Here is a 27,773-nt window from a genome sequence, read left to right as displayed (position 1 = left end):
TTATGTTCACTGTACTCTATATATATCTGTTTATTTTACGTGTTGATACAGGGCTCATACGTGAAAGTATTGTTACTGATTTTTTTATCTTTCACAGTGGCAGTGATTCTGATTATGAGCCGCCATTGTGTAGGTGTCCATCTCCCTCTGAAGCTGGTTCTTCCAGCCAGTCCCCCGCTGTCTCTGGCTCCACACCTACCCGGCCATCTAGAGTTGTGAAGTCAGTGACAAAGAAGAGGAGGTGGGGAAGAGAGAAACCTGCAGACAGAGGGCCAGAGGCACTCTGTGTTAGAAGATGATGTGGAACCAAATCCACCAGTTTTTAGACCCAAAAGGCAGCCAGGACCTCAACTAGACATGACTGCAAAGTACAGCCCCCTTCAACTTTTTCAACTGTTTTTCACCTCATCAGTTGTTGATTCCCTGGTGGCGAACACCAATAAGTATGGGGCTAAGAAGCAGGCAGGAAAGAAAGAGGCATGGAAGACCATTTCCATGTCAGACCTTTTCTGCTACTTTTCAATGGTCATTTACATGGGGCTGGTGAAGTTGAAAACTCTAAAGGGACAACTGGAAAACATCAGCTCTCTATCAACTGCCTTTCCCCATGACTGTCATGTCTTCTAAAAGGTTTCTGACTATCTCACGGGCGCTTCACATCAGTGACCCAGAAGTTGATGGGGAGAATGACAAGAAGAGAGGCACACCAAGGTTTGATAGGCTCTGTAAAATAAAACCTCTCTACCCCAGCATCGTTGATGCCTGCAAGACTTATTTTCAGCCCGCCCAGAACCTGTCCATCGATGAGAGAATGGTAGCCTCAAAGGCCAGAATCAGCCTCAAACAATACATGCGTAACAAACCAACCAAATGGGGTTACAAGCTGTTTGTTTTGGCTGATTCTGTGTGTGCCTACACTTGCAATTTTTTAGTTTATGAGGGAATAAACAGTTTTGCTACCGGTAATGGACTGAGTTATGATTCCGTTATGGAGTTATTGGATTTTCAACTGCTGGGGAAGGGCTACAAACTTTTTGTGGACAACTTCTACACAAGCCCTACCCTGTTTGCAAACCTGAGGAAGCTGGATATGTGGGCTTGTGGCACCACTCGGACCAACAGGGTGGGATTTCCAAAGACCAAGCTGAACGACATGCCTAAGCGGGCTGAGCGGGGTACCATGCGATGGATCCGTGAAGATGGCCTGCTGTTTGTGAAGTGGATGATTACCAGAGAGGTGGTCATGTGCTCCAGTATCCACAAGTCCTTCAGTGGAGATCATGTCATCAGACGTGTGAAGGATGGTGCCGGGGCATGGACCACAAAAAATGTCCCCATTCCAGCTACTGTGAAGGACTACAACAAGAGCATGGGAGGTGTGAACCTGTCAGATGCGCTGATAGGATACTACAATGTTCTTCACAAGACCATGAAATGGTACAAAACATTTTTCTATCATTTCATTGACATTGCTGTGGTGAATTCCTTCATCCTCCAGAAGGAAATGGCCAAGAGCTGTGGACAGCCCCCCATCTCACAGCTAGCCTTCAGGGAGCTGCTCATCCAGGAGCTTGCTAGCTACAGCAAGTCCACTGCAGCACCTTCTGCTCCAACCAGTGCTGTTCACCTGCCCAGATTCATCTCTGCAGGTATGAATGTGCCTCAGGGCAAAAAGGGCACAGTAGGGAGACGTCGTTGTGCGCTTTCTCACAGGAAATGCCCCATCACCTGCACCACTTGTTCAGTAACCCTCTGCTTTACAGCAGAAAGAGACTGCTATGGGCCATGGCACCAGCAGCACAATATTGTGTAGAGGACTGAGGGTCTTCACAATATTGTAAATAGAAAATGTGTAAATAGTTACCCTTGTTATTTGTTTATTATTATTTATTTCAACAACAAAAAATCATTTATATATATTTTTTTGGGGGGGGTGTGTTATAATAGCATTTATGTATTTTGTATATAGTTCTTTCCTTCAAAATGTATCACTGTACCAATTTGGCCACTTGGGTACATTTGTGTGGGACACCTGGGTGACTTCATGCTCAATATCATGTAGCTCGCTCATTTTTGAAGTTCTGTCTAAAACTTTGCTCAGCTATTGTTGCCATCTTATGTTCTTCATTCAATTCATCCACAGCATCCTATCTGTATGTTTGGCTGTTCTTGGCCATTTGAAAGATGATGCAGCAACAATAAAAAAACAGAAAACGTATGTTTATTTCCTTGTATTTTCTTCTACCAGATCTATTGTGTTATATTCTCCTACATTCAATTCACATTTCCACAAAATTCAGAGTGTTTCCTTTCAAATGATACCAAGAATATGCATATACTTGATTCTGGGCCTGAGTTACAGGCAGTTAGATTAGGGTATGTCTTTAGGCGGAAATTGAGAAGGGGAGGGGTACCCCAAAGAAGTTAACCAAGTGGTGAGAAACATAGCCCTCTATATTGAAATGTTTCAGGTACACTCAGATAGGTGTCCGCGTCACATACAGTCAGTCAATAACCACTCACAGAGACACACACAACTTACATTTCTATAACCTCGGACCCACCTCAGTGTTCACTATTCATGGCGGAAGACCACAGGACCACAGAGATTAGGCCCCCCCCACAAAACCTTTTCTTTCTCTCTGTTAGAGTGGAACGCTTATGGAGAGATGTTTGGAGTGCTGTGACATGTCAGTACCAGAGGTCGACTGATTATGATTTTTCAACGCCGATACCGATTATTGGAGGACCAAAAAAAGCCGATACCAATTAATCTGACAATTTATTTATTTATTTGTAATAATGACAATTACAACAATACTGAATTAACACTTATTTTAGCTGAATATAATAGATTTTATTTATGTATTTAGCCTCAAATAAATAATGAAACATGTTCAATTTGGTTTAAATAATGCAAAAACAAAGTGTTGGAGAAGAAAGTAAAAGTGCAATATGTGCCATGTAAAAAAGCTAATGTTTAAGTTCCTTGCTCAGAACATGAGAACATATGAAAGCTGGTGGTTCCTTTTAATTAACATGAGTCTTCAATATTCCCAGGTAAGTAGTTTTAGGTTGTAGTTATTATAGGAATTATAGGACTATTTCTCTCTATACGATTTGTATTTCATATACATTTGACTATTGGATGTTCTTATAGGCACTTTAGTATTGCCAGTGTAACAGTATAGTTTCCATCCCTCTCCTCGCTCCTACCTGGGCTCGAACCAGGAACACATCGACAACAGCCACCCTCGAAGCAGCGTTACCCATGCAGAGCAAGGGGAACAACTACTCCAACTCTCAGAGCGAGTGACGTTTGAAACGCTATTAGCGCGCACCCCGCTAACTAGCTAGCCATTTCACATCGGTTACACCAGCCTAATCTCGGGAGTTGATAGGCTTCAATGCTTGAAGCATTGCGAAGAGCTGCTGGCAAATGCACGAAAGTGCTGTTTGAATGAATGCTTACGAGCCTGCTGGTGCCTACCATCGCTCAATCAGACTGCTCTATCAAATAATAGACTTAATTATAACATAAAACACAGAAATATGAGCCTTTGGTCATTAAAATGGTAGAATCCGGAAACTATCATTTCGAAAACAAAACGTTTATTCTTTCAGTGAAATACGGAACCATTCCGTATTTTATCTAACGGATTGCATCCCTAAGTCTAAATATTGCTGTTACATTGTACAACCTTCAATGTTATGTCATAATTATGTACAATTCTGGCAAATTAATTACGGCCTTTGTTAGAAATAAATGGACTTCACACAGTTCGCAATGAGCCAGGCGGCCCAAACTGCTGCATATACCCTGACTGCTTGCCCGGAACGCAAGAGAAGTGACAATTTGCCTAGTTATAAGAAATTCATGTTAGCAGGCAATATTAACTAAATATGCAGGTTTAAAAATATATTATTGTGTATTGATTTTAAAGAAAAGCATTGATGTTTATGGTTAGGTACTTGGTGCAACGACAGCGCTTTTTTCGCAAACCCATTTGTCGAAGTAGGCTGCGAGTCAATGAGAAATTAACAGGCACCGCATCGATTATATGCAACGCAGGACACGCTAGATAAACTAGTAATATCATCAACCATGTGTAGTTAACTAGTGATTATGTTAAGATTGATTGTTTTTTATAAGATAAGTTTAATGCTAGCTAGCAACTTACCTTGGCTCCTTGCTGCCCTCGCGTAACAGATAGTCAGCCTGCCACGCAGGCTCCTCGTGGAGTGCAATGTAAGGCAGGTGGTTAGAGCGTTGTACTAGTAACCGGAAGGTTGCAAAAACGAATCCCCGAGCTGACAAGGTAAAAATCTGTCGTTCTGCCCTTGAACAAGGCAGTTAACTCACCGTTCCTAGGCCGTCATTGAAAATAAGAATGTGTTCTTAACTGACTTGCCTAGTTAAATAAAGGTGTTAAATTATTATTAATATACACTGCTCAAAAAAATTAAATTAAAAAAATTAATTAACAACACAATGTAACTACAAGTCAATCACACTTCTGTGAAATCAAACTGTCCACTTAGGAAGCAACACTGATTGACAATAAATTTCACATGCTGTTGTGCAAATGGAATAGACAAAAGGTGGAAATCATAGGCAATTAGCAAGACACCCCCAATAAAGGAGTGGTTCTGCAGGTGGTGACCACAGACCACTTCTCAGTTCCTATGCTTCCTGGCTGATGTTTTGGTCACTTTTGAATGCTGGCGGTGGTAGCATGAGACGGAGTCTACAACTCACACAAGTGGCTCAGGTAGTGCAGCTCATCCAGGATGGCACATCAATGCGAGCTGTGTCAAGAAGGTTTGCTGTGTCTGTCAGCGTAGTGTCCAGAGCATGGAGGCGCTACCAGGAGACAGGCCAGTACATCAGGAGACGTGGAGGAGTCCGTAGGAAGGCAACAACCCAGCAGCAGGACCGCTACCTCCGCCTTTGTGCAAGGAGGAGCACTGCCAGAGCCCTGCATAATGACCTCCAGCAGGTAATACTTATTTTCCACCATAATTTGCAAATACATTCATTAAAAATCCTACAATGTGATTTTCTGGATTTTTTGTGATATGTGAATGGCTAGACAGATCTTCCTTTAAATTTATCGTCACTAATACAGATCTGGAGGACCAGCTTTATCAGGAGGATAATCTGGAATCAGGAAACACTGACAATGGGGTCATTGTTCCTGACATCCCATGCCCCCTGTCTACTGAGAATCTTGCTGTGCTGCAACATCAAGTGAACCATACCACTGACTCCTCATCTTTTGGTCAGGACATATACATGCACGCTCTTCGATTAGTTAGGAGTCTCCAGCCTTTTTAGGTGCAGTCCTCCCACACTATGTAGGATAATGTTTTAGCCCCAGTGCCACTCCTGAAAATGGCAAATATTTGAATTTTTTGGAGGAGGGTGAAAGGATAGCAGGCCCAGCTGTCAAAGAAGGCCAGCATCCCGGAGTCACCTCTTCACTGTTGACGTTGAGACTGGGATTTTGTGGGTACTGTTTAATGAAGCTGCCAGTTGAGGACTTGAGGCGTCTGTTTCTCAAACTAGACACTCTAATGTACTTGTCCTCTTGCTCAGTTGTGCACCGTGGCCTCCCACTCGTTCTATTCTGGTTAGAGCCAGTTTGCGCTGTTTTGTGAAGGGAGTAGTACACAGCGTTGTACGAGATCTTCAGTTTCTTAGCAATTTCTCGCATGGAAGAGACTTAATTTCTCAGACCAAGAATAGACTGACGAGTTTCAGAAGAAAGTTCTTTGTTTCTGGCTATTTTGAGCCTCTAATCTAACCCACAAATGCTGATGCTCCAGACACTCAACTAGTCTAAAGAAGGCCAGTTTTATTACTTCTTTAATCTGCACAACAGTTTTCAGCTATGCTAACATAAATGCAAAAGACTCAATGGAGGAACGAAGTTAGAGAAATGCTGATGAATGTCTTGCTCGAGCTGTGTATGCAACTGGTTCAACTGATGCTCACAGGCAATGTGTATTGGAAGAGATTTCTGAATGTTCTTCGCCCAGCATACACCCCTCCAACCAGACATGCTTTATCTACTCATTTACTGGTGATGGTCAAGCAAATCATAGAGAAAGCAGACTGCATTGCAATCATCTCTGATGGGTGGTCGAATGTTCGTGGGCAAGGAATAATTAACTACATCATCTCCACCCCTCAACCAGTATTCTACAAGAGCACAGACACAAGGGACAACAGACACACCGGTCTACATTGCAGATGAGCTGAAGGCAGTCATCAATTACGTTGGACCACAGAAGGTATTTGCACTGGTGACAGACAATGCTGTGAACATGAAGGCTGCTTGGTCTAAAGTGGAGGAGTCCTACCCTCACATCACACCCATTGGCTGTGCTGCTCATGCATTGAAGCTGCTCCTCAAGAACATTATGGCACTTAAAACAATGGATACACTCTACAAGAGAGCCAAGGAAATTGTTGGGTATGTGAAGGGTCATCAAGTTATAGCAGCAATCTACCTCAACAAGCAAAGTGAGAAGAATAAGAGCACCACATTGAAGCTGCCCAGCAACACCCGTTGGGGTGGTGTTGTCATCGTGTTTGACAGTCTGCTGGAGGGGAAGGAGTCTCTCCAAGAAATGGCCATATCACAGTCTGCCGATATGGACAGCCCCATCAAGAGGATCCTCCTGGATGATGTATTTTGGGAGAGAGTGGTAAGCAGCCTGAAACCTATAGCAGTAGCCATTACACGGATTGAAGGAAACAATGCCATCCTGTCTGATGTTCAGACTCTGCTTGCAGAAGTAAAAGAAGAAATCCGTACTGCCCTGCCCACTTCCCTGTTGCTCCAAGCAGGGGGAAACTGGAGTTCTGAAATACATCAAAAAGCGTGAAGACTTCTGCCTGAAGCCCATACACGCCGCAGCGTACATGTTGGACCCCAAGTATTCTGGCAAGAGCACCCTGTCTGGTGCAGAGATCAACAAGGCCTATTGTGTCATCACTACCGTGTCTCGCCACCTTGGCCTGGATGAGGGCAAGGTTCTTGGCAGTCTGGCGAAGTACACTTACAAGCAAGGGCTTTGGGATGGAGATGCAATATGGCAGTCGTGCCAACATATCTCATCAGCCACCTGTAGGAAGGGACTTTATGGATCTGAGGCTCTTTTACCTGTGGCCTCCATCATCCTCCAAATCCCACCAACATCAGCCTCCTCAGAGCGCAAGCTGTCCTTGTTTGGGAACACACACACGACAGCACGCAACAGGCTGACCAATACAAGTGTTGAAAAATTGGTGACCATCTGGGAAAGCTTTTTGAGCTTGGCAACGAGCCATCCTCAACAAGGTTGGAAAGTGACAGTGAAGATGAGGCCTCAGATTCTGATGTTCAAGAGGTGGACATTGAGGAGGTCCAGGGAGAAGACATGGAAGCCTGAGAGGAAGCCAACCAAAGCTTTAGTTTCTAGACTATCATTATACAGATGTATGTTGAAAACATGTCAACTCAGTTAGAGTTCAATTCGTAACTAAATAGTTTTTTAACATTTCTATTGGAAGGATTTAATACATTTGCAATTATGTCTCCTTATGATAAGGTAAAAGGTTTATGTATCCATATAATATGATAAATATATCCAATGCAAAAATAATCTACATTTAAATGGTACTAATATTATTTTGCATATATTTCCGTTAATTCACATATATTCCCGTTAATTCCCACGGAAAGTTTCAACCTCTGAATATTCCCCAAAATGTGCAACCCTAGTGTGGACCATGATAGATCCTTAGTGATGTGCACACTGAGAAACTTGAAGCTCTCGACTCGCTCCACTACAGCCCTGTCGATGCGAATGGGGGTGTGCTCTGCCTTCCGTTTCCTGTAGCCCACGATCAGCTCCTTTGTCTTGCTGACGTTGAGGTAGAGGTTGTTGTTCTGGCACCACACTGCCAGCTCTCTGACCTCCTCCCTACAGGCTGTCTCATCGTTGTCGGTGATCAGGCCTACTACCGTCATGTTGCTCTACAAACTTAAAATGATGGACACCTAGCCACTTATGGAAGTGCTAAATATTTGTGGCCTCAAACTGTGTGTACTGTATGCTAGTTGACAGGTTGAGTTCATCAGGAGGTTTGAGTGGAGCGCGGTTGCGGATCAACGTGCAAAGGTTCATGTTCGCCATCTCTCCCTCTGCCATCATCAGAGCAGTTTATCTGCACACCAGCTGACCAAAACATCACCTGTTTTACATCAAGTGGATCCCAATCTTCTCTTTTGTGTTTGTTTCCAACAGTCGGTCAAGCTCTCGATTCAGAAGTTGTACATGTATGGTCATTAAGGCAACATAAAAATAAGTGAATCAACCTTGAAGATCAAACTTTCCTCTACCTTCACGGAGTGCCTCCACCACATTATAGCAATAATCTGAAGAGTTAATCTAATCGGAAAATTGCTACTCTCGTCTTCTCAGTACATACTGTATCTGTCACTGTAATGGTGCCAAAATGAAACAGCCCGTAGGAGCTCCTCTGTTAGATAGCTGAACTGAACTGCTGGTCCTTCTGATTCATAACGGTACCATATCTCCCCAGACATCAGACTCTTTCCTCTTCTCTAACTAGAATACATGCACACACCGCACCCAGCCCTACTGCAAGTTGGCCTCCGGAGCTCAGTGGTTGGACTCATTCTAATTGACTTGGTGGACACAGTGGCAACGTATTCAGTAACCATCAAAGGCCTCCCTCCCTGTGCTGCTCAAATCACTCCTCCACTTAGAAGTGCAGTGAAATATCCAACTCTAAAGTTTGCAGTCATACACATTATACAGTACATGTAGTGTGCTGATTGAATAAAATAGCAGTTTTGCAGTGGGTGGAAGGTGAGTCATTAAGGAGGAGAATGCCAATTAGTCACATCACATTAACCGAAACAACATTCCTGTTGGTGACTGTAAATGCTATTTAAACAAACAGTAAACACTGGAAAGACTGATTGTCTGTGTACTCAAAAACAAACTACAACTAGACTGTCAACTACAAACAACTAGAATTGTTGACTGTCAGAAAAAAATATAACCCTAAAAAGTTAAAATCGGACAAACTATATGGACATCTATCTTTGTCAAAAGTCTCACACCAACACTAAAACTGTAGATGACACTGCAGAAGTTCCTAGAGGAACAGATTGCTTTAGCTCTGGAGTTTTTTTGACTCAGTCATCCTCTCCCAACCCCAGAACTGGTGAGAAGAGAGATGAGCGCAATCTGCTTCGTGACTTGCTGGCCGTGGGGGTGTATTCGGCCTTCGAGGGGTTGTGTGGGAGAGACTATTCAGACTGGAGGAGTCACCCACAGGTACACCTCTAATTGACTCAAATTATGTCAATTAGCCAATCAGAAGCTTCTAAAGCCATGACATCATTTTCTGGAATTTTCCAAGCTGTTTAAAGGCACAGTCAACTTAGTGTATGTAAACTTCTGACCCACTGGAATTGTGATACATTGAATTATAAGTGAAATAAAAATTGTTGGAAAAATTACTGTCATGCACAAAGTAGATGTCCTAACCGACTTGCCAAAACTATAGTTTAACAAGAAATTTGTGGAGTGGTTGAAAAACGAGTTTTAATGAGTCCAACCTAAGTGTATGTAAACTTCCGACTTCAACTGTATATAGGGAATAGGGTGCCATATGAGACGCAAATCATAAGTGGTTATACCACAGCATTGTTGAATACTCGTTTCTGATTGGCTAGAAGGGAATTCTAGAATGGATATTAAAACCAGACAGTTGGAAAAGATATCCGGACACCTGACAATCATGACGCAATATCCACCTACACATGTAGCCTGTACTTGCTACAAAGTTACAGAAAGCTAAACCAACAAACACACAAACCAAAATTGGATACATTGTAAACTTAGGTCCAACGAAGAAAAACTTAGCTAGCTAGTTAGCAATTGATTATTTTTGCTGAGACTTTTTTGGGGAGCATCTGATGACCTAACGTGGTGAGTGATGAACATTAATTTCTCTGATCCCTACTGTAGTCATGATGCAAGTGGCGCTATGCTGTCAAATCCTCCCACATTCAATTTCTAGTTTGACCAGGTGTTTTCAGCAACTGATATTTTTGAATTTGGTTGTCATATTGGCAGGTTTGCTAGCAACAAACTATTTCGCAAGCTTCTAGCCTAGTGTTTGATTTGCAATGTGACAAGAAGGCACTATGCAAGGTAAAAATTGTAGGTGTCCTACAGCACCCGGTGTCACAGGAAGGCCAAGAAGGTCATCAAGGACAACAACCACCAGAGCCACTGCCTGTTCACCTCGCTATCATCCAGAAGGCAAAGTCAGTACAGGCGCATCAAAGCTGGGACCGAGAGACTAAAAAACAACTTCTATCTCAAGGCCATCAGACTGTTAAATAGCCATCACTAGCACATAGTGATGCCTATATACATAGACTTGAAATCACTGGCCACTATAATAAATGGAACACTAGTCACTTTAATAATGTTTACATATCTTGCATTAGTCATCTCATATGCATATACTGTGTTCTATACTATTCTACCGTATCTTAGTCTATGCCACTCTGACATTGCTCGTCCATATATTTATATATCCTTAATTCCATTACTTTACTTAGATTTGTGTGTATTGGGTATATGTTGTGAAATTGTTCGATATTACTTGTTATATATTACTGCACTGTCAGAGATAGAAACACAAGCATTTCGCTTCACCCGCAATAACATCTGCTAAACACATATCTGACCAATAAAATTTGATGTCAAAAGAAAACAGCTTAAACAAATGCAGCTACTTTTCTGTTATTCTGGTTGCTGCAGAGGTCATGACTGCAAGGGATAACGAACATATAGAATGAACAACTGGGTCGTGTCCTTAAATATAGAACTAATCGAACGAACGAATGATTGGATAGCGTCTCTAGCAACCAAAAGATGAAAGTATGATTTTGCTTATAAAAATATCAACTATTTTTTTTCTCCCCCTACCGGTAAATGTGTGATTTAGTATTGTTTTATTTGGTAACTGTGGTATAAGTGGGATAAACGCCTCTTGTCCCGCTGAGTCATCCATTATTTCCAAGGTAATGTGCAGAAGGTCTGTGTTTATCCGTTACATAATAGCACAAAGCCCCTCCCCCCAAATCTTGGATTTTACTCATTCTCTGCCGGTAGTGTGACAACGCGCCATTGTGTGCCCTGATTGTGCCATTACTGTGTCGTCCCATGTTGATGTGAGACATTTGGCACCACTGGAAGAGATGGCGAGTAACTTATGGAATCAGATATAGCTACAGAATATATGCTAGAGACTGAGGTTACGCAACGCGCTGGATGAGTAAACTTCTAAACAAGGGTGTACACATTGTGACAGCTCCAGTGCACCAATTTTTGCTCTAGATAAGAACATCAATGACTAAAATATCAAATTAAAATTTTAACTTGGATGGAGCAGGCTCAGGGTTTTTGAAGGGAAACATAAGGTGGAGTGTGTAGTAGACTGTGTGTGTGTGTGTGTGTGTGTGTAGGGAAATACATCATGTGCAGTGATGTAGTGGAGAGTAAACACAAGCAAACGCAGGTCACCCACCCTAATTTGTTTGCCCAACAGTTTACCCACCTTTTGCAGAAAAATGCATTTAAAGTATAGGGAGCGTTACTTTTTTTACCCCGGCAAGCGATCACAGTTTACCCATCAATTGTTTTTACCACTACATCACTGGTCCTGTGACACTTAGGGGGATTGTTCATTCAAAAACAATATTTTAGTATTTTGTTCATTAATCCACTTACCCAAATAACTGTGCAAAGACACTGTCTGTCCAGACACAGTGCACTTCGAGCTCACAAAACCAGCTTCATATGTCCTTGCGCGTATCTTGCGCATGCACAAACACAATCTACACTCCTCTGCTCTGAATGACAAACGGTCTATTCTTCTAGCCTCATACAGGTGGCAGAAAACGACCTGTCAATCATTCCTGCTTTGGCCACAGGGGAAACATCAGCAGTGCATGATGGGACTTAATCTCCTTATCATCATTAATATAACAAGTGACAGAAGACATGTGTACCGGGTTCTCTGTGAACAGAATAGTTCAGCCTGGGTATCTATAGGGCAGTGCATTCACTAGGAACCAAACGTGCCAAAACAGGGAGAGACTAACCTGAATTTGAACAATAAGAAACACTTGCAACATGTTTTACTACATTGTGCACTAATAAACACACCTCAGGGCAGTGTTTCACATGGAAATAGCATAGCATAGTCAGTGTATATGTATTACCCAAGTCTTCCATCTAGTGGCCGTGAGTGAGACTCAAAGACACCAAAGAGGTTAAATTATGATCAGTCCCACACATATTCTGTCAGGCTTCTAGGCTGTTCTATACACATCAATTTGTCATGCCAGCCCTCATTTTCAGTAGGCAGTTACTGATCAATAACAAAGTTACAGGCTGGTGTGCAAGAGGCTTGTCTGGCTGGTCTACCGGGTAATGCTGCCGCCTGCAGTACATATAAACCACCCCAGCTACTATACATCTCCCTCTGTTTCCCTATCCATGTCATGCTATCCCCGGCTGAATAAAATGGAGGAAAAAATGCCTAAGAAATATATTCTAACAGTAACTGTCTGGCTACTTAACATGGCCTTGCTCTCCAGAATTAGAAGCTATCCACAACAGATTGTGAAGAGCAGTAGAAATTCAACTGCTTCCACTCAAATTGAAGGCACTTTAGAGGTGTTCTAATTTTTACTCTACCATATTAATATCAAATATGTTCTTCTGTATATCGCAGGTGGATGAGACTGGATGTAACAATTCAACTGACAAAACTTTAAAACAATCAGACAAAATTTATTATTTGAGTTATTTGGGGTGAACAAAGAAGCACCTGAAAAGGTGTAGGCTACTTTGTAAAATGTTAGCCTTACAATATGACTTAGAAGAATACTTTTTTTCCAGACGTATTCATTCATCATTCATATTCTTCTTCTAAGTCAGCATGGTTACTGATACAGTACTGACAAGAAAAGAGCTATATTAAATAATGCATGTCCTGTTTTTGCAGAAGGGGTGAAATAGGATACAGAGTGTGTTGCATTAGGGATTTAATTTCCTAATGTTGATATAATATCGACATTACATTCCCATAAGAGGCCTGGACATGCATTACAACAACCTAATCCCTTATTCAAACTGTGGTTCCTACACTGCTGCTTTTCCCAAGGATACTAGATCTATATCTATTTTTAGCAGCTAGAGGTCACAGATAATGGCTAAGGAGTCGATAAGGCAGCCTGCAAGTGTCTATATCCCAAATAAAACATGTAAGGAATAGGCTACCATTTGGGACACAACCAGCGTGCAGGCTAGGGACACGAGGCATGGGATCTACTGAATGGAAATAATGATCTGGGATTGATTTCAGCTCAGTACGTCTGTATTCTATGTTGAGTCGAACATTCACTGGTCACATATCCCAGTGGACACTACACAGATGCTTTTAACCAGTACTTTGACAAGAGGGGAGCACTTTCACAAGCAAATCTTTACAATGTCCGTCTAGAACAATTGGCAATCAGGTAACCTATTTGTTATGCTTAAGCATTTCATAAGCACAACAAATGCAATTTATGCATGTCTGTAAGGCTTGGGGGATTTTTTCATATGAGGTTTGTCACAGTGATTGTCTGCACGCATTCATTCAAGCTGAGCATAAACAAATCAGAGTCTAATGTAGGAGTGTTTCATTCTAGCCTGGCTAGAAAAATACCCTGCAGTCCTTCTGTTGTACAACCAACATATTGGTAGCTTTAAAATAAAATTGCAATAAGAAAGACTTGTCAATAATCAACTGACTGGCTTTCTTGATGTCTATAGTATTCTCTCGGGTGTGCAATCTGGTTTCCGCTCAGGTTATGGATGTGCCACTGCAACCTTAAAAGGTCCTCAATGATGTCACCATTGCCCTTGATTCTAAGCAATATTGTGCTGCTATTTTTATTGACTTGGCCAAAGCTTTTGATACGGTAGACCATTCCATTCTTGTGGGCCGGCTATGTAGTATTGGTGTCTGTGAGGGGTCTTTGGCCTGGTTTGCACAATATATCAGTGAACATATCGGAATCGGCCAATATTAGCTAAAAATGCCAACATCGGTATCGGCCCGATGTCTAGTTTAACACCAATGTTAAAAACTGATGTCAAAGCTATCGTGCATACCTCTATAATCGTAGGTACAAGACGTAATGACGCCACGTAAAATTGTGCTACACGTGCAACACAGCCTTCCTAACCTAGCCCACAATGTCTGCTGTGTGGATCAAGCAGTCAACAAGTCGAGCCGTCATTTGAAAGAGTAAGAACATTTCAGCGAGCAACGAAAAGGCGAAATCCATTAAAGCCAAGATAATAAAATTCATTGCCTGTGACAATCAACCGTTCTCTGGGGGGGAGGGGTGAACCGGTTGAGACTTGACGAGACTTTTGGTCTAGACCTGGCGTTCCGGTACCGTTTGCCGAGCAGTTACCATACCAGGTGGTGATGCAACCCATCAGAATGCTCTCGATGGTGCAGCTGTAGAACCTTTTGAGGATCTGAGGGCCCATGCCAAATCTTTTCATTCTCCTGAGGGGGAAAAGGTTTTGTTGTGCCCTCTTCACGACTGTCTTGGTATGTTTGGACCATGATAGTTTATTGGTGATGTGGACACCCAGGAACTTGAAACTCTCGACCCGCTCCACTACAGCCCTGTTGATTTTAACGGGGGCCTGTTCGGCCCGCCTTTTCCTGTAGTCCACGATCAGCTCCTTTGTCTTGCTCACATTGAGGGAGAGGTTGTTGTCCTGGCACCACACTGCCAGTTCTCTGACCTCCTCCATATATGCAGTCTCATCGTTGTCGGTGATCAGGCCTACCACTGTTGTGTCGTCAGCAAACTTAATGACGGTGTTGGAGTTGTGTTTGGCCATGCAGGCGTGGGTGAACAGGGAATACAGAAGGGGACTAAGTACACACCACTGAGGGGCCCCAGTGTTAAGGATTAGTGTGGCAGACGTTATGTTGCCTACTCTTACCACCTGGGTGGTAATAAAGTTTTTGATTTGTTAGACTGCAACTTCTGGGGTAGCTAGCTTTAGCTTGGTACCTGGCTAGCACCAATACAACCAGCCTGAAAACGATGACCTGTAGAAACTGCAGTCATTTTCATTATTCTTAGCAATGATTTAGGAAACCTTGAGTAAGTATTAGCTAGGTTGCCACTTGTTGTTTGTCAATTGAAATTGAACTTTGAAAGGGACTTTTTACTAGGATTAAATGTCAGGAATTGTGAAAAACTGAGTTTAAATGTATTTGGCTAAGGTGTATGTAAACTTCCGACTTCAACTGTACTAGAACACTTACAAGGCCGCAATATTTTTAAATATCGGTTATCGGCATCAGTTTCTTTTTGCAAGGAAAATATCAGATATCGGTATCGGACAAAATTGTCATATCGGTGCATCACTACTAACTACCTCTCAAAGAGTGCAATGTATAATGTCAGAAAATCTGCTTTCTCAGCCACTGCCTGTCACCAAGGGAGCACCCCAAGGCTCGATCCTAGGCCCCACGCTCTTCTCAATTTACATCAACAACATAGCTTAGGCAGTAGGAAGCTCTCTCATCTATTTATACGCAGATGATACCGTCTTACAGCTGGCCCCTCCCCGGATGTTGTGTTAAATGCTCTACAACAAAGCTTTCTTAGTGTCCAACAAGATTTCTCTACCCTTAACCTTGTTCTGAACACCACCAAAACAAAGGTCATGTGGTTTGGTAAGAAGAATGCCCCTCTCCCCACAGGTGTGATTACTACCTCTGAGGGTTTAGAGCTTGAGGTAGTCACCTCATACAAGTACTTGGGAGTATGGCTAGACGGTACACTGTCTTTCTCTCAGCAGATATCAAAGCTGCAGGCTAAAGTTAAATCTAGACTTGGTTTCCTCTATCGTAATCGCTCCTCTTTCACCCCAACTGCCTAACTAACCCTGATTCATATGACCATCCTACCCATGCTAGATTACCGAGACGTAATTTATAGATCGGCAGGTAAGGGTGCTCTCGAGCGGCTAGATGTCCTTTACTATTCAGGCCATCAGATTTGCCAACAATGCTCCTTATAGAACACATCACTGCACTCTATACTCCTCTAAACTGGTCATCTATGTATACCCGCCGCAAGACCCACTGGTTGATGCTTATTTATAAAACCCTCTTAGGCCTCACCCCCCCCGATCTGAGATATCTTCTGCAGCCCTCATCCACATACAACACCCATTCTGCCAGTCACATTCTGTTAAAAGGGCCCCAAAACACACACATCCCTGGGTCGCTTCTCTTGTCAGTTCGCTGTAGCTTGCGACTGGAACGAGCTGCAACAAACACTCAAACTGGACAGTTTTATCTCAATCTCTTCATTCAAAGACTCAATCATGGACACTCTTACTGACAGTTGTGGCTGCTTTGTGTGATGTATTGTTGTCTCTACCTTCTTGCCCTTTGTGCTGTTGTCTGTGCCCAATAATGTTTGTACCATGTTTTGTGCTGCTACCATGTTGTGTTGCTACCATATTGTTGTTATGTTGTGTTGTTACTATGCTGTGTTGTCATGTGTTGCTGCCTTGCTATATTGTTGTCTTAAGTCTCTCTTTATGTAGTGTTGTGTAGTCTCTCTCGTTGTGATGCGTGTTTTGTCCTATATTTATATTTTTTTAACCCCAGCCCTCGTCCCCGCAGTAGGCCTTTTGGTAGGCCGTCATTGTAAATAAGAATTTGTTCTTAAAACTGACTTGCCTAGTTAAATAAAAAGGTTTAAAAAAAAATGAGTTACTGCAAACGATCCAATAAAGATTGCGATGTCACTCCTCTGGTGCATTAGAGCCCCGGCTGTCTTTCGGATGCAAAACTGGGATCAGCTTACTCTCCTCAAACCACAACCTTAACCATCTGGAGGGTTTGGAGGGTACTATGGTGTTACATGCTGAGCTGTAGTCGATGAACAGCATTCTTACATAGGTATTCCTCTTGCCCAGATGGGTTAGGGCAGTGTACAGTGTGATTGTGTTGTCTGTGGACCTATTGGGGCGGTAAGCAAATTGGAGTGGGTCTAAGGTGTCAGGTAGGGTGGGGGTGATATGGTCCTTGACTAGTCTCTCAAAGCACTTCATGATGACGGAAGTGAGTGCTACGGGGCGATAGTCATTTAGCTCAGTTACCTTAGCTTTCTTGGGAACAGGAACAATGGTGGCCCTCTTGAAGCATGTGGGAACAGCAGACTGGGATGCTTGATTAAATATGTCCGTAAACACACCAGCCAGCTGGTCTGCGCATGCTCTGAGGACGGGGCTAGGGTTGCCGTCTCGGCCGGCATCCTTGCGAGGGTTGTTGTTTAGTTTGTCTGGGAGAGAGACATTGGGGTCCGCGACGGGGCTGGTTTTCTTTATGTAGTCCGTGATTGACTGTAGACCCTGCCACATACCTCTCGTGTCTGAGCTGTTGAATTGCGACTCTACTTTGTCTCTATACTGACGCTTAGCTTGTTTGATTGCCTTGCGGAGGGAATAGCTACACTGTTTGTATTTGGTCATGTTTCCGGTCGCCTTGCCCTGATTAAAAGCCATGGATCGCGCTTTCAGTTTTGCGCAAATGCTGCCATCAATCCACGGTTTCTGGTTGGGGAAGGTTTTAATAGTTGCTGTGGGTACAACATAACCAATGCACTTGCTAATAAACTCGCCCACCGAATCAGTGTACTCATCAATGTTGTTGTCCGACGCTATGTGGAACATATCCCAGTCCACGTGATCGAAGCAATCTTGAAGCGTGGAATCCGGTAGGTCGGACCAGCATTGAACAGACCTGAGCACGGGCGTTTCATGTCTTAGTTTCTGTCTATAGGCTGGGAGCAACAAAATGGACTCGTGGTAGGATTTTTCAAAAGGAGGGCGGGGGAGGGCTTTGTATGCATTACAGAAGTTAGAATAACATTGATTCAGGGTTTTGCCAGCCCGGGTCACGCATTCGATATGCTGATAAAATTTAGGGAGCCTTGTTTTCAGATTAGCCTTGTTAATATCCCCAGCTACAATAAATGCAGCCTCAGGATATGTGGTTTCTAGTTTACATAGAGTCCAATGAAGTTCTTTCAGGGCTGTCGATGTGTCTGCTTGGGGGGGATATACATGTCTGTTATTATAATCTAAGAGAATTCTCTTGGTAGATAATGCGGTCAGCATTTGATTGTAAGGAATTTGAAGTCAGGTGAACAAAAGGACTTGAGTTCCTGTATGGTGTTATGATCACACCGCGTCTCGTTAATCATAAGGCATACACCCCCGCCCTTCTTCTTACCAGAGAGTTGTTTGTTTCTGTCGGCGCGATGCGTGAAGATACCAGGTGGTTGTACCGGCTCTGATAACGTATCCTGAGTGAGCCATGTTTCTGTGAAACAAAGAACGTTACAATCTCTGATGTCTCTCTGGAAGGCAACCCTTGCTCGGATTTCATCTACCTTGTTGTCAAGAGACTGGACATTGGCGAGTAGTATACTCGGGAGCGGTGCGCGATGTGCCCGTCTACGGCGCCTGACCAGAAGACCGCTCAGTCTGTTGTTTTGGGTAGCCGCCTGGGATCCGATCAATTGTCCTGGGTGGTGGACCAAACAGATGATCTGCTTCGGGAAAGTCGTATTCCTAGTCGTAATGTTGGTGAGTTGACGTTGCTCTTATATTCAATAGATCCTCCGAAGGTGCCTGTTTGCTAATAAAAAACTGGTTACCAATGGAATTAGAGCAGTAAAAACAAATGTTTTGTCATACCAGTGCTATACAGTCTGATATACCATGGCTGTCAGCCAATCAGCATTCAGGGCTCGAACCGCCCTGTTTATAATATTGTCTATATGCTTTAAACTTCTCCTAGTGGCTGGTGGTGGTGAGGTATCTCTGTCTCTTGACACTCTGCCATGTTAATCTTGGAGTGAGACCATGCATGAGACTAAGAGAGCACTGCTGCACTCTAATTTGTGTGCTGCTGACACATGGTCACACTTCTGAAACTACTGGGGTTTCCTCACCCAGGGGTATATGGGCAGCCATGCTCAGGCATTGTGTGTGTTTTTTGCTGTCAGACTGCACAGAATCACTGATCTACGAATCATCTTGCATCCCATTCCCAAATAACAATGCATTATTATGTGTTCAAGCCTAGAGTGATTCTTCACGAAACCAGAACAAAAAAATACCATGATTTTTTGGGATTTCCACCAAATGTAATCTATAGAATGGTCCTTTGGAGGAAGTTTTAATTACATATATTTGAGATCTGAATCTAAAAGCATAATTGAGAAATAACTAATCAAAGTTGGCATATTTGACATTTTTGGGCTTATTTATCCAGGCTTCCATCAGTAGGTGCTCCAAAGCAAAAATGTATGTCATATGAAGCTTTCCTGCTTGTTCTGTAACATGAGTAGTGTACGATTATTTTTTTTAATTGAAATAAAAATATTACTCGTATTACAGAACAAGCAGTAAAGCTTCATATCACATACATTTTTGCTTTGGAGCACCTACTGATGGACTCTTAAAGAAGGATAAGGCCAAAATTACATAAATTTGCCAACTTTAATTATTTCTCAGTTATGATTTTAGATACAAATATGTCAACAATCTTTTCTCCAAATAACCATTCTATGAATTACATTTTGTGAAAAAAAATTTCTTTTTTTTTGTCCTAGTTTGTGAGGAATCACTCATTAGCAATTCTGCACCTCACCTTGCTTCAACTGATCCTCTCAGACACGCCGACTGGCTAAATCCAAGGCCAACAAGGCTCTTTCTCGAGCCACCTGTGATTCTGCCTCGAGGTTTGTTTGCCTCATAGTGGATCAAATCAAATTGTATTTGTCACATGCGCCGAATACAACAGGTGTACAGTGAAATACAGCGAATACAACCTTACAGTGAAATGCTTACTTACAAGCCCTTAACCAACAATGAAGTTAAGAAAAATAAGTGTTAAAATACTTACTAAAATAAACTGAAGTGTAAAATAATAAAATAAATAAGAGTAGTGAGGCTATATACAGCAATATACAGGGGGTTACCGGTACAGAGTCAATGTGCTGGGACACAGGTTAGTTGAGGTAATTGAGGTACCGTCTCGACCCCGCCCTGTGCAACTGTGTTCTGGACTTCCTGACGGGCCGCCCCCAGGTGGTGAGAGTAGGAAACAACATCTCCACCCCGCTGATCCTCAACACTGGGGCCCCACAAGGGTGCGTTCTCAGCCCTCTCCTGTACTCCTTGTTTACCCATGACTGCGTGGCCATGCACGCCTCCAACTCAATCATCATGTTCGCAGACGACACTACAGTGGTAGGCTTGATTACCAACAACGACGAGACGGCCTACAGGAAAATAACCTCAATGTCAACAAAACAAAGGAGATGATCGTGGACTGGAAACAGCAGAGGGAGCAGCCCTCTATCCACATCGACGGGACAGTAGTGGAGAAGGTGGAAAGTTATGTTCCTCGGCATACACATCACGGACAAACTGAAATGGTCCCCCCACACAGACAGAGTGGTGAAGAAGGCGCAGTAGCGCCTCTTCAACCTCAGGAGGCTGAAGAAATTCGGCTTGTCACCAAAAATTCTCAAACTTTTAGATGCATCCTGTCGGGCTGTATCACCGCCTGGTACGGCAACTGCTCCGCCCACAACCGTACGGCTCTTCAGAGGGTAATGAGGTCTGCACAACGCATCACCGGGGGCAAACTACCTGCCCTCCAGGCACCTACACCACCCGATGTCACAGGATGGCCAAAAAGATCATCAAGGAAAACAACCACCCGAGCCACTGCCTGTTCACCCCGCTATCATCCAGAAGGCGAGGTCAGAACAGGTGCAACAAAGCTGGGACCGAGACTGAAAAACAGCTTCTATCTCAAGGCCATCAGACTGTTAAACAGCCATCGCTAACATTGAGTGGCTGCTGCCAACATACTGACTCATCTCTAGCCACATTAATAATAAAAAATTGGATGTAATAAATGTATCACTAGCCACTTTAAACAATGCCAATTTATATAATGTTCACATACCCTACATTACTCATCTCATATATATATACTGTACTCTATACCATCTACTGCATCTGGCCTATGCCGTTCGGCCATCTCTCATCCATATATTTGTATGTACATATTCTTATTCATTCCTTTACACTTGTGTGTATATAAGGTAGTTGTGAAATTGTTATATTACTGCATGGTCGGAACTAGAAGCACAAGCATTTCGCTATACTCGCATTAACGTCTGCTAACCATGTGCATGTGCCAAATAAAATTTGATTTGGTTTATGGCCAACATACCACGGCTAAGGGCTGTATCCAGGCAGTACGCGTTGCGTCTTGCGTAAGAACAGCCCTTAGTCGTGGTATATTGGCCATACACCACACTCCCTTAGGCCTTATTGCTTAATTAAACCATTCAAATGTAGAGCAGGAAAGTTATGCTATCTGATTGTTGATGTAGAGATTATGGAGGTGCCCTCTATTGCTTATGCGAATTATTGTGAATTATTAGCATATGGTGAAAGAGTTATCCTCTTTCCAATCTGACAGATGCAATTCAATACCTCAATTGGACACTGCTTTGGTATAAAAATTATATAAAAAACATTATTTCCCCCTCAGTGGAAGTACAAGCATCAGAATCCCATTGATAAAGCCTTTGCTTAGAAGTGATATGATTCTTATATCCAATTCATACAGACGTCATACCAGCATATTGTAAACGTTGCATGTCGCGATGCATCAATATCAGCCAGCATTCTGAAGAATATTAAATAGTCTCAACTCATCATCTTTAGGCATTTTTAGTCAGGGTGGGGCGGTGAGCTTTATTCCACATGAAAGCAGACTGTACGTAAGCTTCAGAGTCCTCCTCTGTAGCCTTGATAGAGCATATAATCATCCCTCTTTTCTTTTCCTTTAATTAAACCCTGTCCAACCAAAGGGGGGGGTAATATGCCACCATCTCCCAGTACCACTTGGTACAGTTACAATCAGTAATTTCCTGCTTTCCCAGGCCCCATTGACATCCCATGACATGTTGGTGGATCTGAAACGTGTAGGATGCTTTTGATCGGCAGGAGGCCTTGAATTGACATGAGGACAAATTGGCAGTGATTTGACTTTGATACAGATGTGGCAGCTGTATTACAGTGTTTTAATGACTTGATTAACAGTGATAGCTGTTAAAAACAGAGTGCACACTGATCAGCTTTGATTGATCCTATATTTGGTAAATCAATGCCTGATTGAGCCAACATCCATCGCGACTGATTACCTCTTATCAAAGGCATCAACTCACTCTTGCGCAGCTCAATAAAAAAGGTAAATACTTTAAAGTGATAGTTCAGAGATTTTACATAATTAGACATGTTTCCTTATAGACTTGGGCGGTAAACCATATATATATCTTACATCAGGGTATTTTGAAATAGCCACAGGATGGTTTTTCAATACCGTCAAAACTATTTCTTTGAAGTTTTTATATACATTTTTATAGTTGTAGCTACTTAAGTTAATACCTGCCGTCAACTTGTGCAATACGTTAGGAGATGAAGCAGATCGTGTTCTTCATTTCACCTGTCACATTATTTTATATTATGAAGCTTACTGTAGTTCCCCAGAACAGTTGAGCCAGTCAAGTGTTTGTTTGTAAATAGCACAACGGGAGAAAGGGTAGCAGTTGAGTCCAGCTGTGTATTGACGGGTCGCGTTATATATTGAAAGTCAAGCGTTTTTTTGCTTCAATAGAGTGATCTGGGACGTACCACTATAGTTTTCCTTCTCAGAAAATACATTAGTGCAACACATTCGGCTGAAAATAGCTTCATTTTCATCAGATGACAACAGAAGTGCAACACTATTTGGCTGGCAGCCAAACAAGTAAATGAGCTTACAATGAAAAAGCACAATCTTCTTTGCAAAAATTATGCATGGCTATCATACTTTGAATGTTTAGCCAGCTACAGTTACCCATAGTTGGCTAGCTAGTTTATAGTTCGGTCATTTATTCCAATAAATTGTAGAATTCCCCAAAACATATTTATGAAGCTAGTTACATTTTATAGGCTCCTCACTACGAGACCAAGACAATTTGAGCATCACTCCCATTTGCCAACACTAAAATAAATGTCATCTATATATATTTTTTTAAGCAAGCTTGCGTCATAATCTTGTCTCACATGCCGAAAACGCAGCCGTGCTGATTAAATTTTACACTTCGTGGCTACCGGAGTTAGACACGGTACTACAGCTTACATTCAATGTGGGTCATATCAACCCCACAAGTGATCAAAGTTCTTCACTCCCTTCCTCAACCAAAATTTCAGGCCGATGGGGCAACATTTGTGAATTGGACCACCAATTAAGATGCCAATCAAACTGCATCCGATTTCGACAGATTCCCCAGAGGTAAAGTGGCCGATGGGGCAACATTTGTGAATTGGACCACCAATTAAGATGCCAATCAAACTGCATCCGATTTCGACAGATTCCCCAGAGGTAAAGTGGCTAGCGTGAGGACTGCAGCCCTGGATACCGCCCAACCCGATTTACTTACCTTGAAGGCAGTCTGGATGAGAAGAGACAGCAAGCCACTGCTTTCAAGGTAAGTAAACAAATATGTAAATATGTAAAACGGCTGAACTATTCCTTTAGTTTAAGGGAATAACAGGGTTCATAAGGCTTACTAAAAAGACAACACTGTGCTGCTTCCTCTCAGCACTTATCCTTGATGAGTACACAATGAATATCACCAAAACATGACCTGCATTTTAGCTCAGTGCTTTAGAAAGGCAAAATGTGCAGGGTAATCAGCCGGAGAACATTAAACAACGGAGACGATAATGAAAACTACCTGACCGTGAGGTGAATTCATGCACTAGGCCTACTCTGCTGTCAGACCAAGGACAAACAGCAAAGGATAAAGACATATCATCAGTGCTGGGCTGAACCAAGCACCTCACCTCAGCCACCCTCGTAACTCTCCCCATCTTGAAGCCAAGGTCAGGGGAACTAATGGGGGTGATAAGCTAAACAAACCTGGTGGTCACTGAGTACATTCAGCAAATGTTTACAGGTCTCTAAAATGTGTTGAATAAGTGTCCAATACTGAGTCACCTGCTATGTTGGTCTTATAGTTTGCATTACATTGAATATGAAGACATATTTGGGTTTGAATGGTTGATTGACAAACATTAAGTGCTTCTCTGTTCTGATTGGTTTGGTTATTTTTACTGTATGTGACTGCAATGACAACACACACAAAAAAATCTTAAATAGGGGAGAGGTAAAGTTTACATGTAATTACTGTACACTGCATTATCAGGATACCTTCCTACGTTTCCAGTTTATTTGCAGGCCAACGCTGAAATAGAGCTGTTGTAGAGAGGGGGACATATATATCTGCACTGTTGGAGAGCGAATTATCCAGGAACAGGCAGGGCATAATCAGAGTCAATACTGAGAGCAGGGGAAAGGGATCCAGCAACTACAACCCCCACTCTCCACTCCCTCTCTCCTGGCCAAGCCGCTTCAAAGGTGCCCTTCAAGAGCTGCAGCCTCCAGAACAGCGGTGCCTCTGCTTCTCTCTCATAGGCTGCCTGTGTGTGGTGTGAAGGAAGAACACTCTGTCTAACACCCAATACACAAGCCTAATGAGGGTAGGCTACTTCCCTGGTCTCTGCCTACATGAGACTTTTGCCAGCAAAATCATCCAGGCTAACTTTTACGATACATAATTTTCTATAATTGTTTCAAACATAGTACTGTGAAGCATTGGTGTCTGATCATGTCATTGGGTTTCATTAAGTCTACCCTGGGGTATTAGAATCAATACTGTGTGTGTGTTGTGCTGATGTCTAAAATGTGATTGGGTTACATTGTTTGTGATTACCTGCTTGGGTTTGATTATAGTATGTATTATTCTAGCCTATTTCATTGCAATGTGTTGAGATACAAGTTACGTAGACTTCCAATTAGTAATGAAATTGTAGGGCTGCCAGCCTGGATATTTGAGAAATGTGATGCTGATGAGAGTTTAAGCAACAACACTACAAAGCACAGAGGACAACTTCACCGAGTTGGCCAGACAATACGTTGTGTTAAAGTGCTTGGAATTTAAGTTTGAAATGCACAATAACTTTCAACAAAATGTTGTAAAAACGGTTTGAATACAGTGTCATGTTCACAGGATCAGGCTGCATTCAGTCTTCTGAATCCATGTTTATTCTGTTTATAAAAATATTTATTTTACAAAAGATCTCATCCATTGATGCCACTGGTTTTTATTTACAGTATACATATCTAAATATATGCAACTTACGTATTACTCCAACCCAACAAACCTTACGCAATTGTTATGGCAATTGTTAACGTTTGAGCATGAGTATAGTGAAGGACGAGAGTCTACTGCCTACTGCCTACCTGTGTCCTCTCGAATTCGACGGAATTGGTGACGGCGGTTTGCTTCGTTGTTGTAGCTGCTGCAAGTACCCCAGACTGATGCTCCTCGTCAAACATTCGTCCTCAGCCTCTTCGAGCTTCAGTTCCGGGATCAAATGTCCGTGGTTTGCCATTTGAAAGTTTAATGCGAAGGGCTAATGTACACAATACATGCGATGTTGCACTTCGTAAGGTTGTTAAAATGGGGCAGCTACAAGCGCCGTTAGAGGTTGCAGCCGTGTGAAATATTCTGTTTTTGCTGTCCTCCCTGCATCGATAGGTTGACTGATTCTCCGACAGAGTGATGTGACGGAGAATAGCACACTTCGCGGGGGTGGAGTGGGGTAAGCGACGCAAATTAGTACTTCACAGGCACCTGCCCCGTTGCCCTCAAGAAAGAAAGTTTGAGCCATGAGTATTCCTATAGAACATAACGATACCCTTATGTTCTTCAATATAACTAATTTTACTATTAGAAAGGGGAGGAAGGGAAGCGCTACTAAGGTACACTATAGTATATTTTGGTAGATAGAAGGTGCTCTTTGGTAAAAGGTGTAAATTGGTCATCAAAAAGAAAGGAGGACCAAGGCACTCTTCATATAATTAATAAAATGCCTTTATTAGTATGGCATGTTCAATAGAAACAAAGTTGTTTAAAACAAAGTTGTTTCGGCCGAAACGCGTCGGTTTTTAAACAACTTTGTTTCTATTGAACATGCCATACTAATAAAGGCATTTTATTAATTATATGAAGAGTGCCTTGGTCCTCCTTTCTTTTTGATAACTAATTTTACATTTGCACGCAAAAGGTTCAAAATTACTTGTCTTTATTTTTTGCCAATGCCTTCCCACTGGGCACAGCATCAATTCAACGTCTTTCCACGTTGGTTCTAAGCTTTCGTTGAAATTACGTGGAAACAACGTTGATTCAACCAGTGTTTGGCCAGTGGGTTCTCGAGGGTAACATGGGGCAAAACGGCCCCATTAATAAAAATTTGTAATTTCTGAAACAAAAAAGCTAGGTTTGTATAAGTTATGTCGTGATGGTCATTAGGCAAGCAAACCGAAGGGATATGTGGCTACAGTTGACAACTTTTTAGATATTATTGAATAAAATATATTATTTTGCACCAATACAAGATTATTGGGTTGTTCACATGCTGTCGGAGTTATCGGAAGTTCCGAGTGGGAAGGTTAAATTTAATGTACAGTAATTACAAGAAAACTGAGGTGATTCTGCTGAGTTCATAACCAAGTGGGAAGGTGGTAATTACCTGTTGTAAATACCATTTGAATGCATACACGTGCTATGAACTCGTTGAGAAACGATGATTGGCTAATGGCCAACCAGATGCATCAACCAGAAAATAAAAGTACAGCTATCATTAGGGTGAACACATGTCCCGGATTGTGCGGGGCAGTCCCACATTTCGTCCCTTTCCTATGTCCCACATTGTATCATCAAATTCAAACAGCACTAATCTAATTTACAAAAACAGGTTGATTTGTCCTGTATTTCAGTCATTTGCAATCTGTCTCTTAAGTTACTCTTATGAAAAACAAGAAATATATATACATTATATATATCATAAGGATGTGGCACTTGGGATGTTATTTTCTCCAATCGTTGAAATCTGGGGTGCGTTGCTGACACATTCCTGATCTTATAACAACTGGATAGGTATTATTTTAAGTATCAGCTAACCACATCACATGTTATAGCAATCTATGGACTCCCGGGTGGCGCAGTGGTCTAGGGCACTGCATCGCAGCGCTAGCTGCGCCACCAGAGTCTCTGGGTTCGCGCCCAGGCTGGGCTGGGTTCGCGCCCAGGCTCTGTCGCAGCCGGCCGCAACCGGGAGATCCGTGGGGCGACGCACAATTGGCATAGCGTCGTCCGGGTTAGGGAGGGTTTGGCCGGTAGGGAGGGTTTGGCCGGTAGGGATATCCTTGTCTCAGTATGTAAAAATGTATGCACTCTACTGTAAGTCGCTCTGGATAAGAGTGTCTGCTCTTGGCCGGTAGGGATATCCTTGTCTCAGTATGTAAAAAAATGTAATAAAATGTATGCACTCTACTGTAAGTCGCTCTGGATAAGAGCGTCTGCTAAATGACTAAAATGTAAATGTTAAAGTTGATGACACAGTTGATGACGTGGCATGCAACC

At 42.5% G+C, this 27,773-nt stretch overlaps 1 long non-coding RNA gene across 1 annotated transcript; it reads right to left on the bottom strand.

Annotated features, from left to right (window-relative positions):
* On the bottom strand, positions 1-25,974 carry LOC139536687 (uncharacterized). Its single transcript, XR_011667383.1, has 2 exons — positions 25,589-25,974; positions 1-258 (listed from the first exon to the last, which is right to left on the bottom strand). It is a non-coding gene; the product is annotated as an uncharacterized lncRNA (long non-coding RNA).
* Positions 25,975-27,773: the final 1,799 nt, after the last annotated feature.

The sequence above is a fragment of the Salvelinus alpinus genome, chromosome 13, assembly GCF_045679555.1.
Source record: "Salvelinus alpinus chromosome 13, SLU_Salpinus.1, whole genome shotgun sequence".
Taxonomy (NCBI): domain Eukaryota; kingdom Metazoa; phylum Chordata; class Actinopteri; order Salmoniformes; family Salmonidae; genus Salvelinus; species Salvelinus alpinus.
This window is presented reverse-complemented; position numbering and strand designations above follow the sequence as displayed.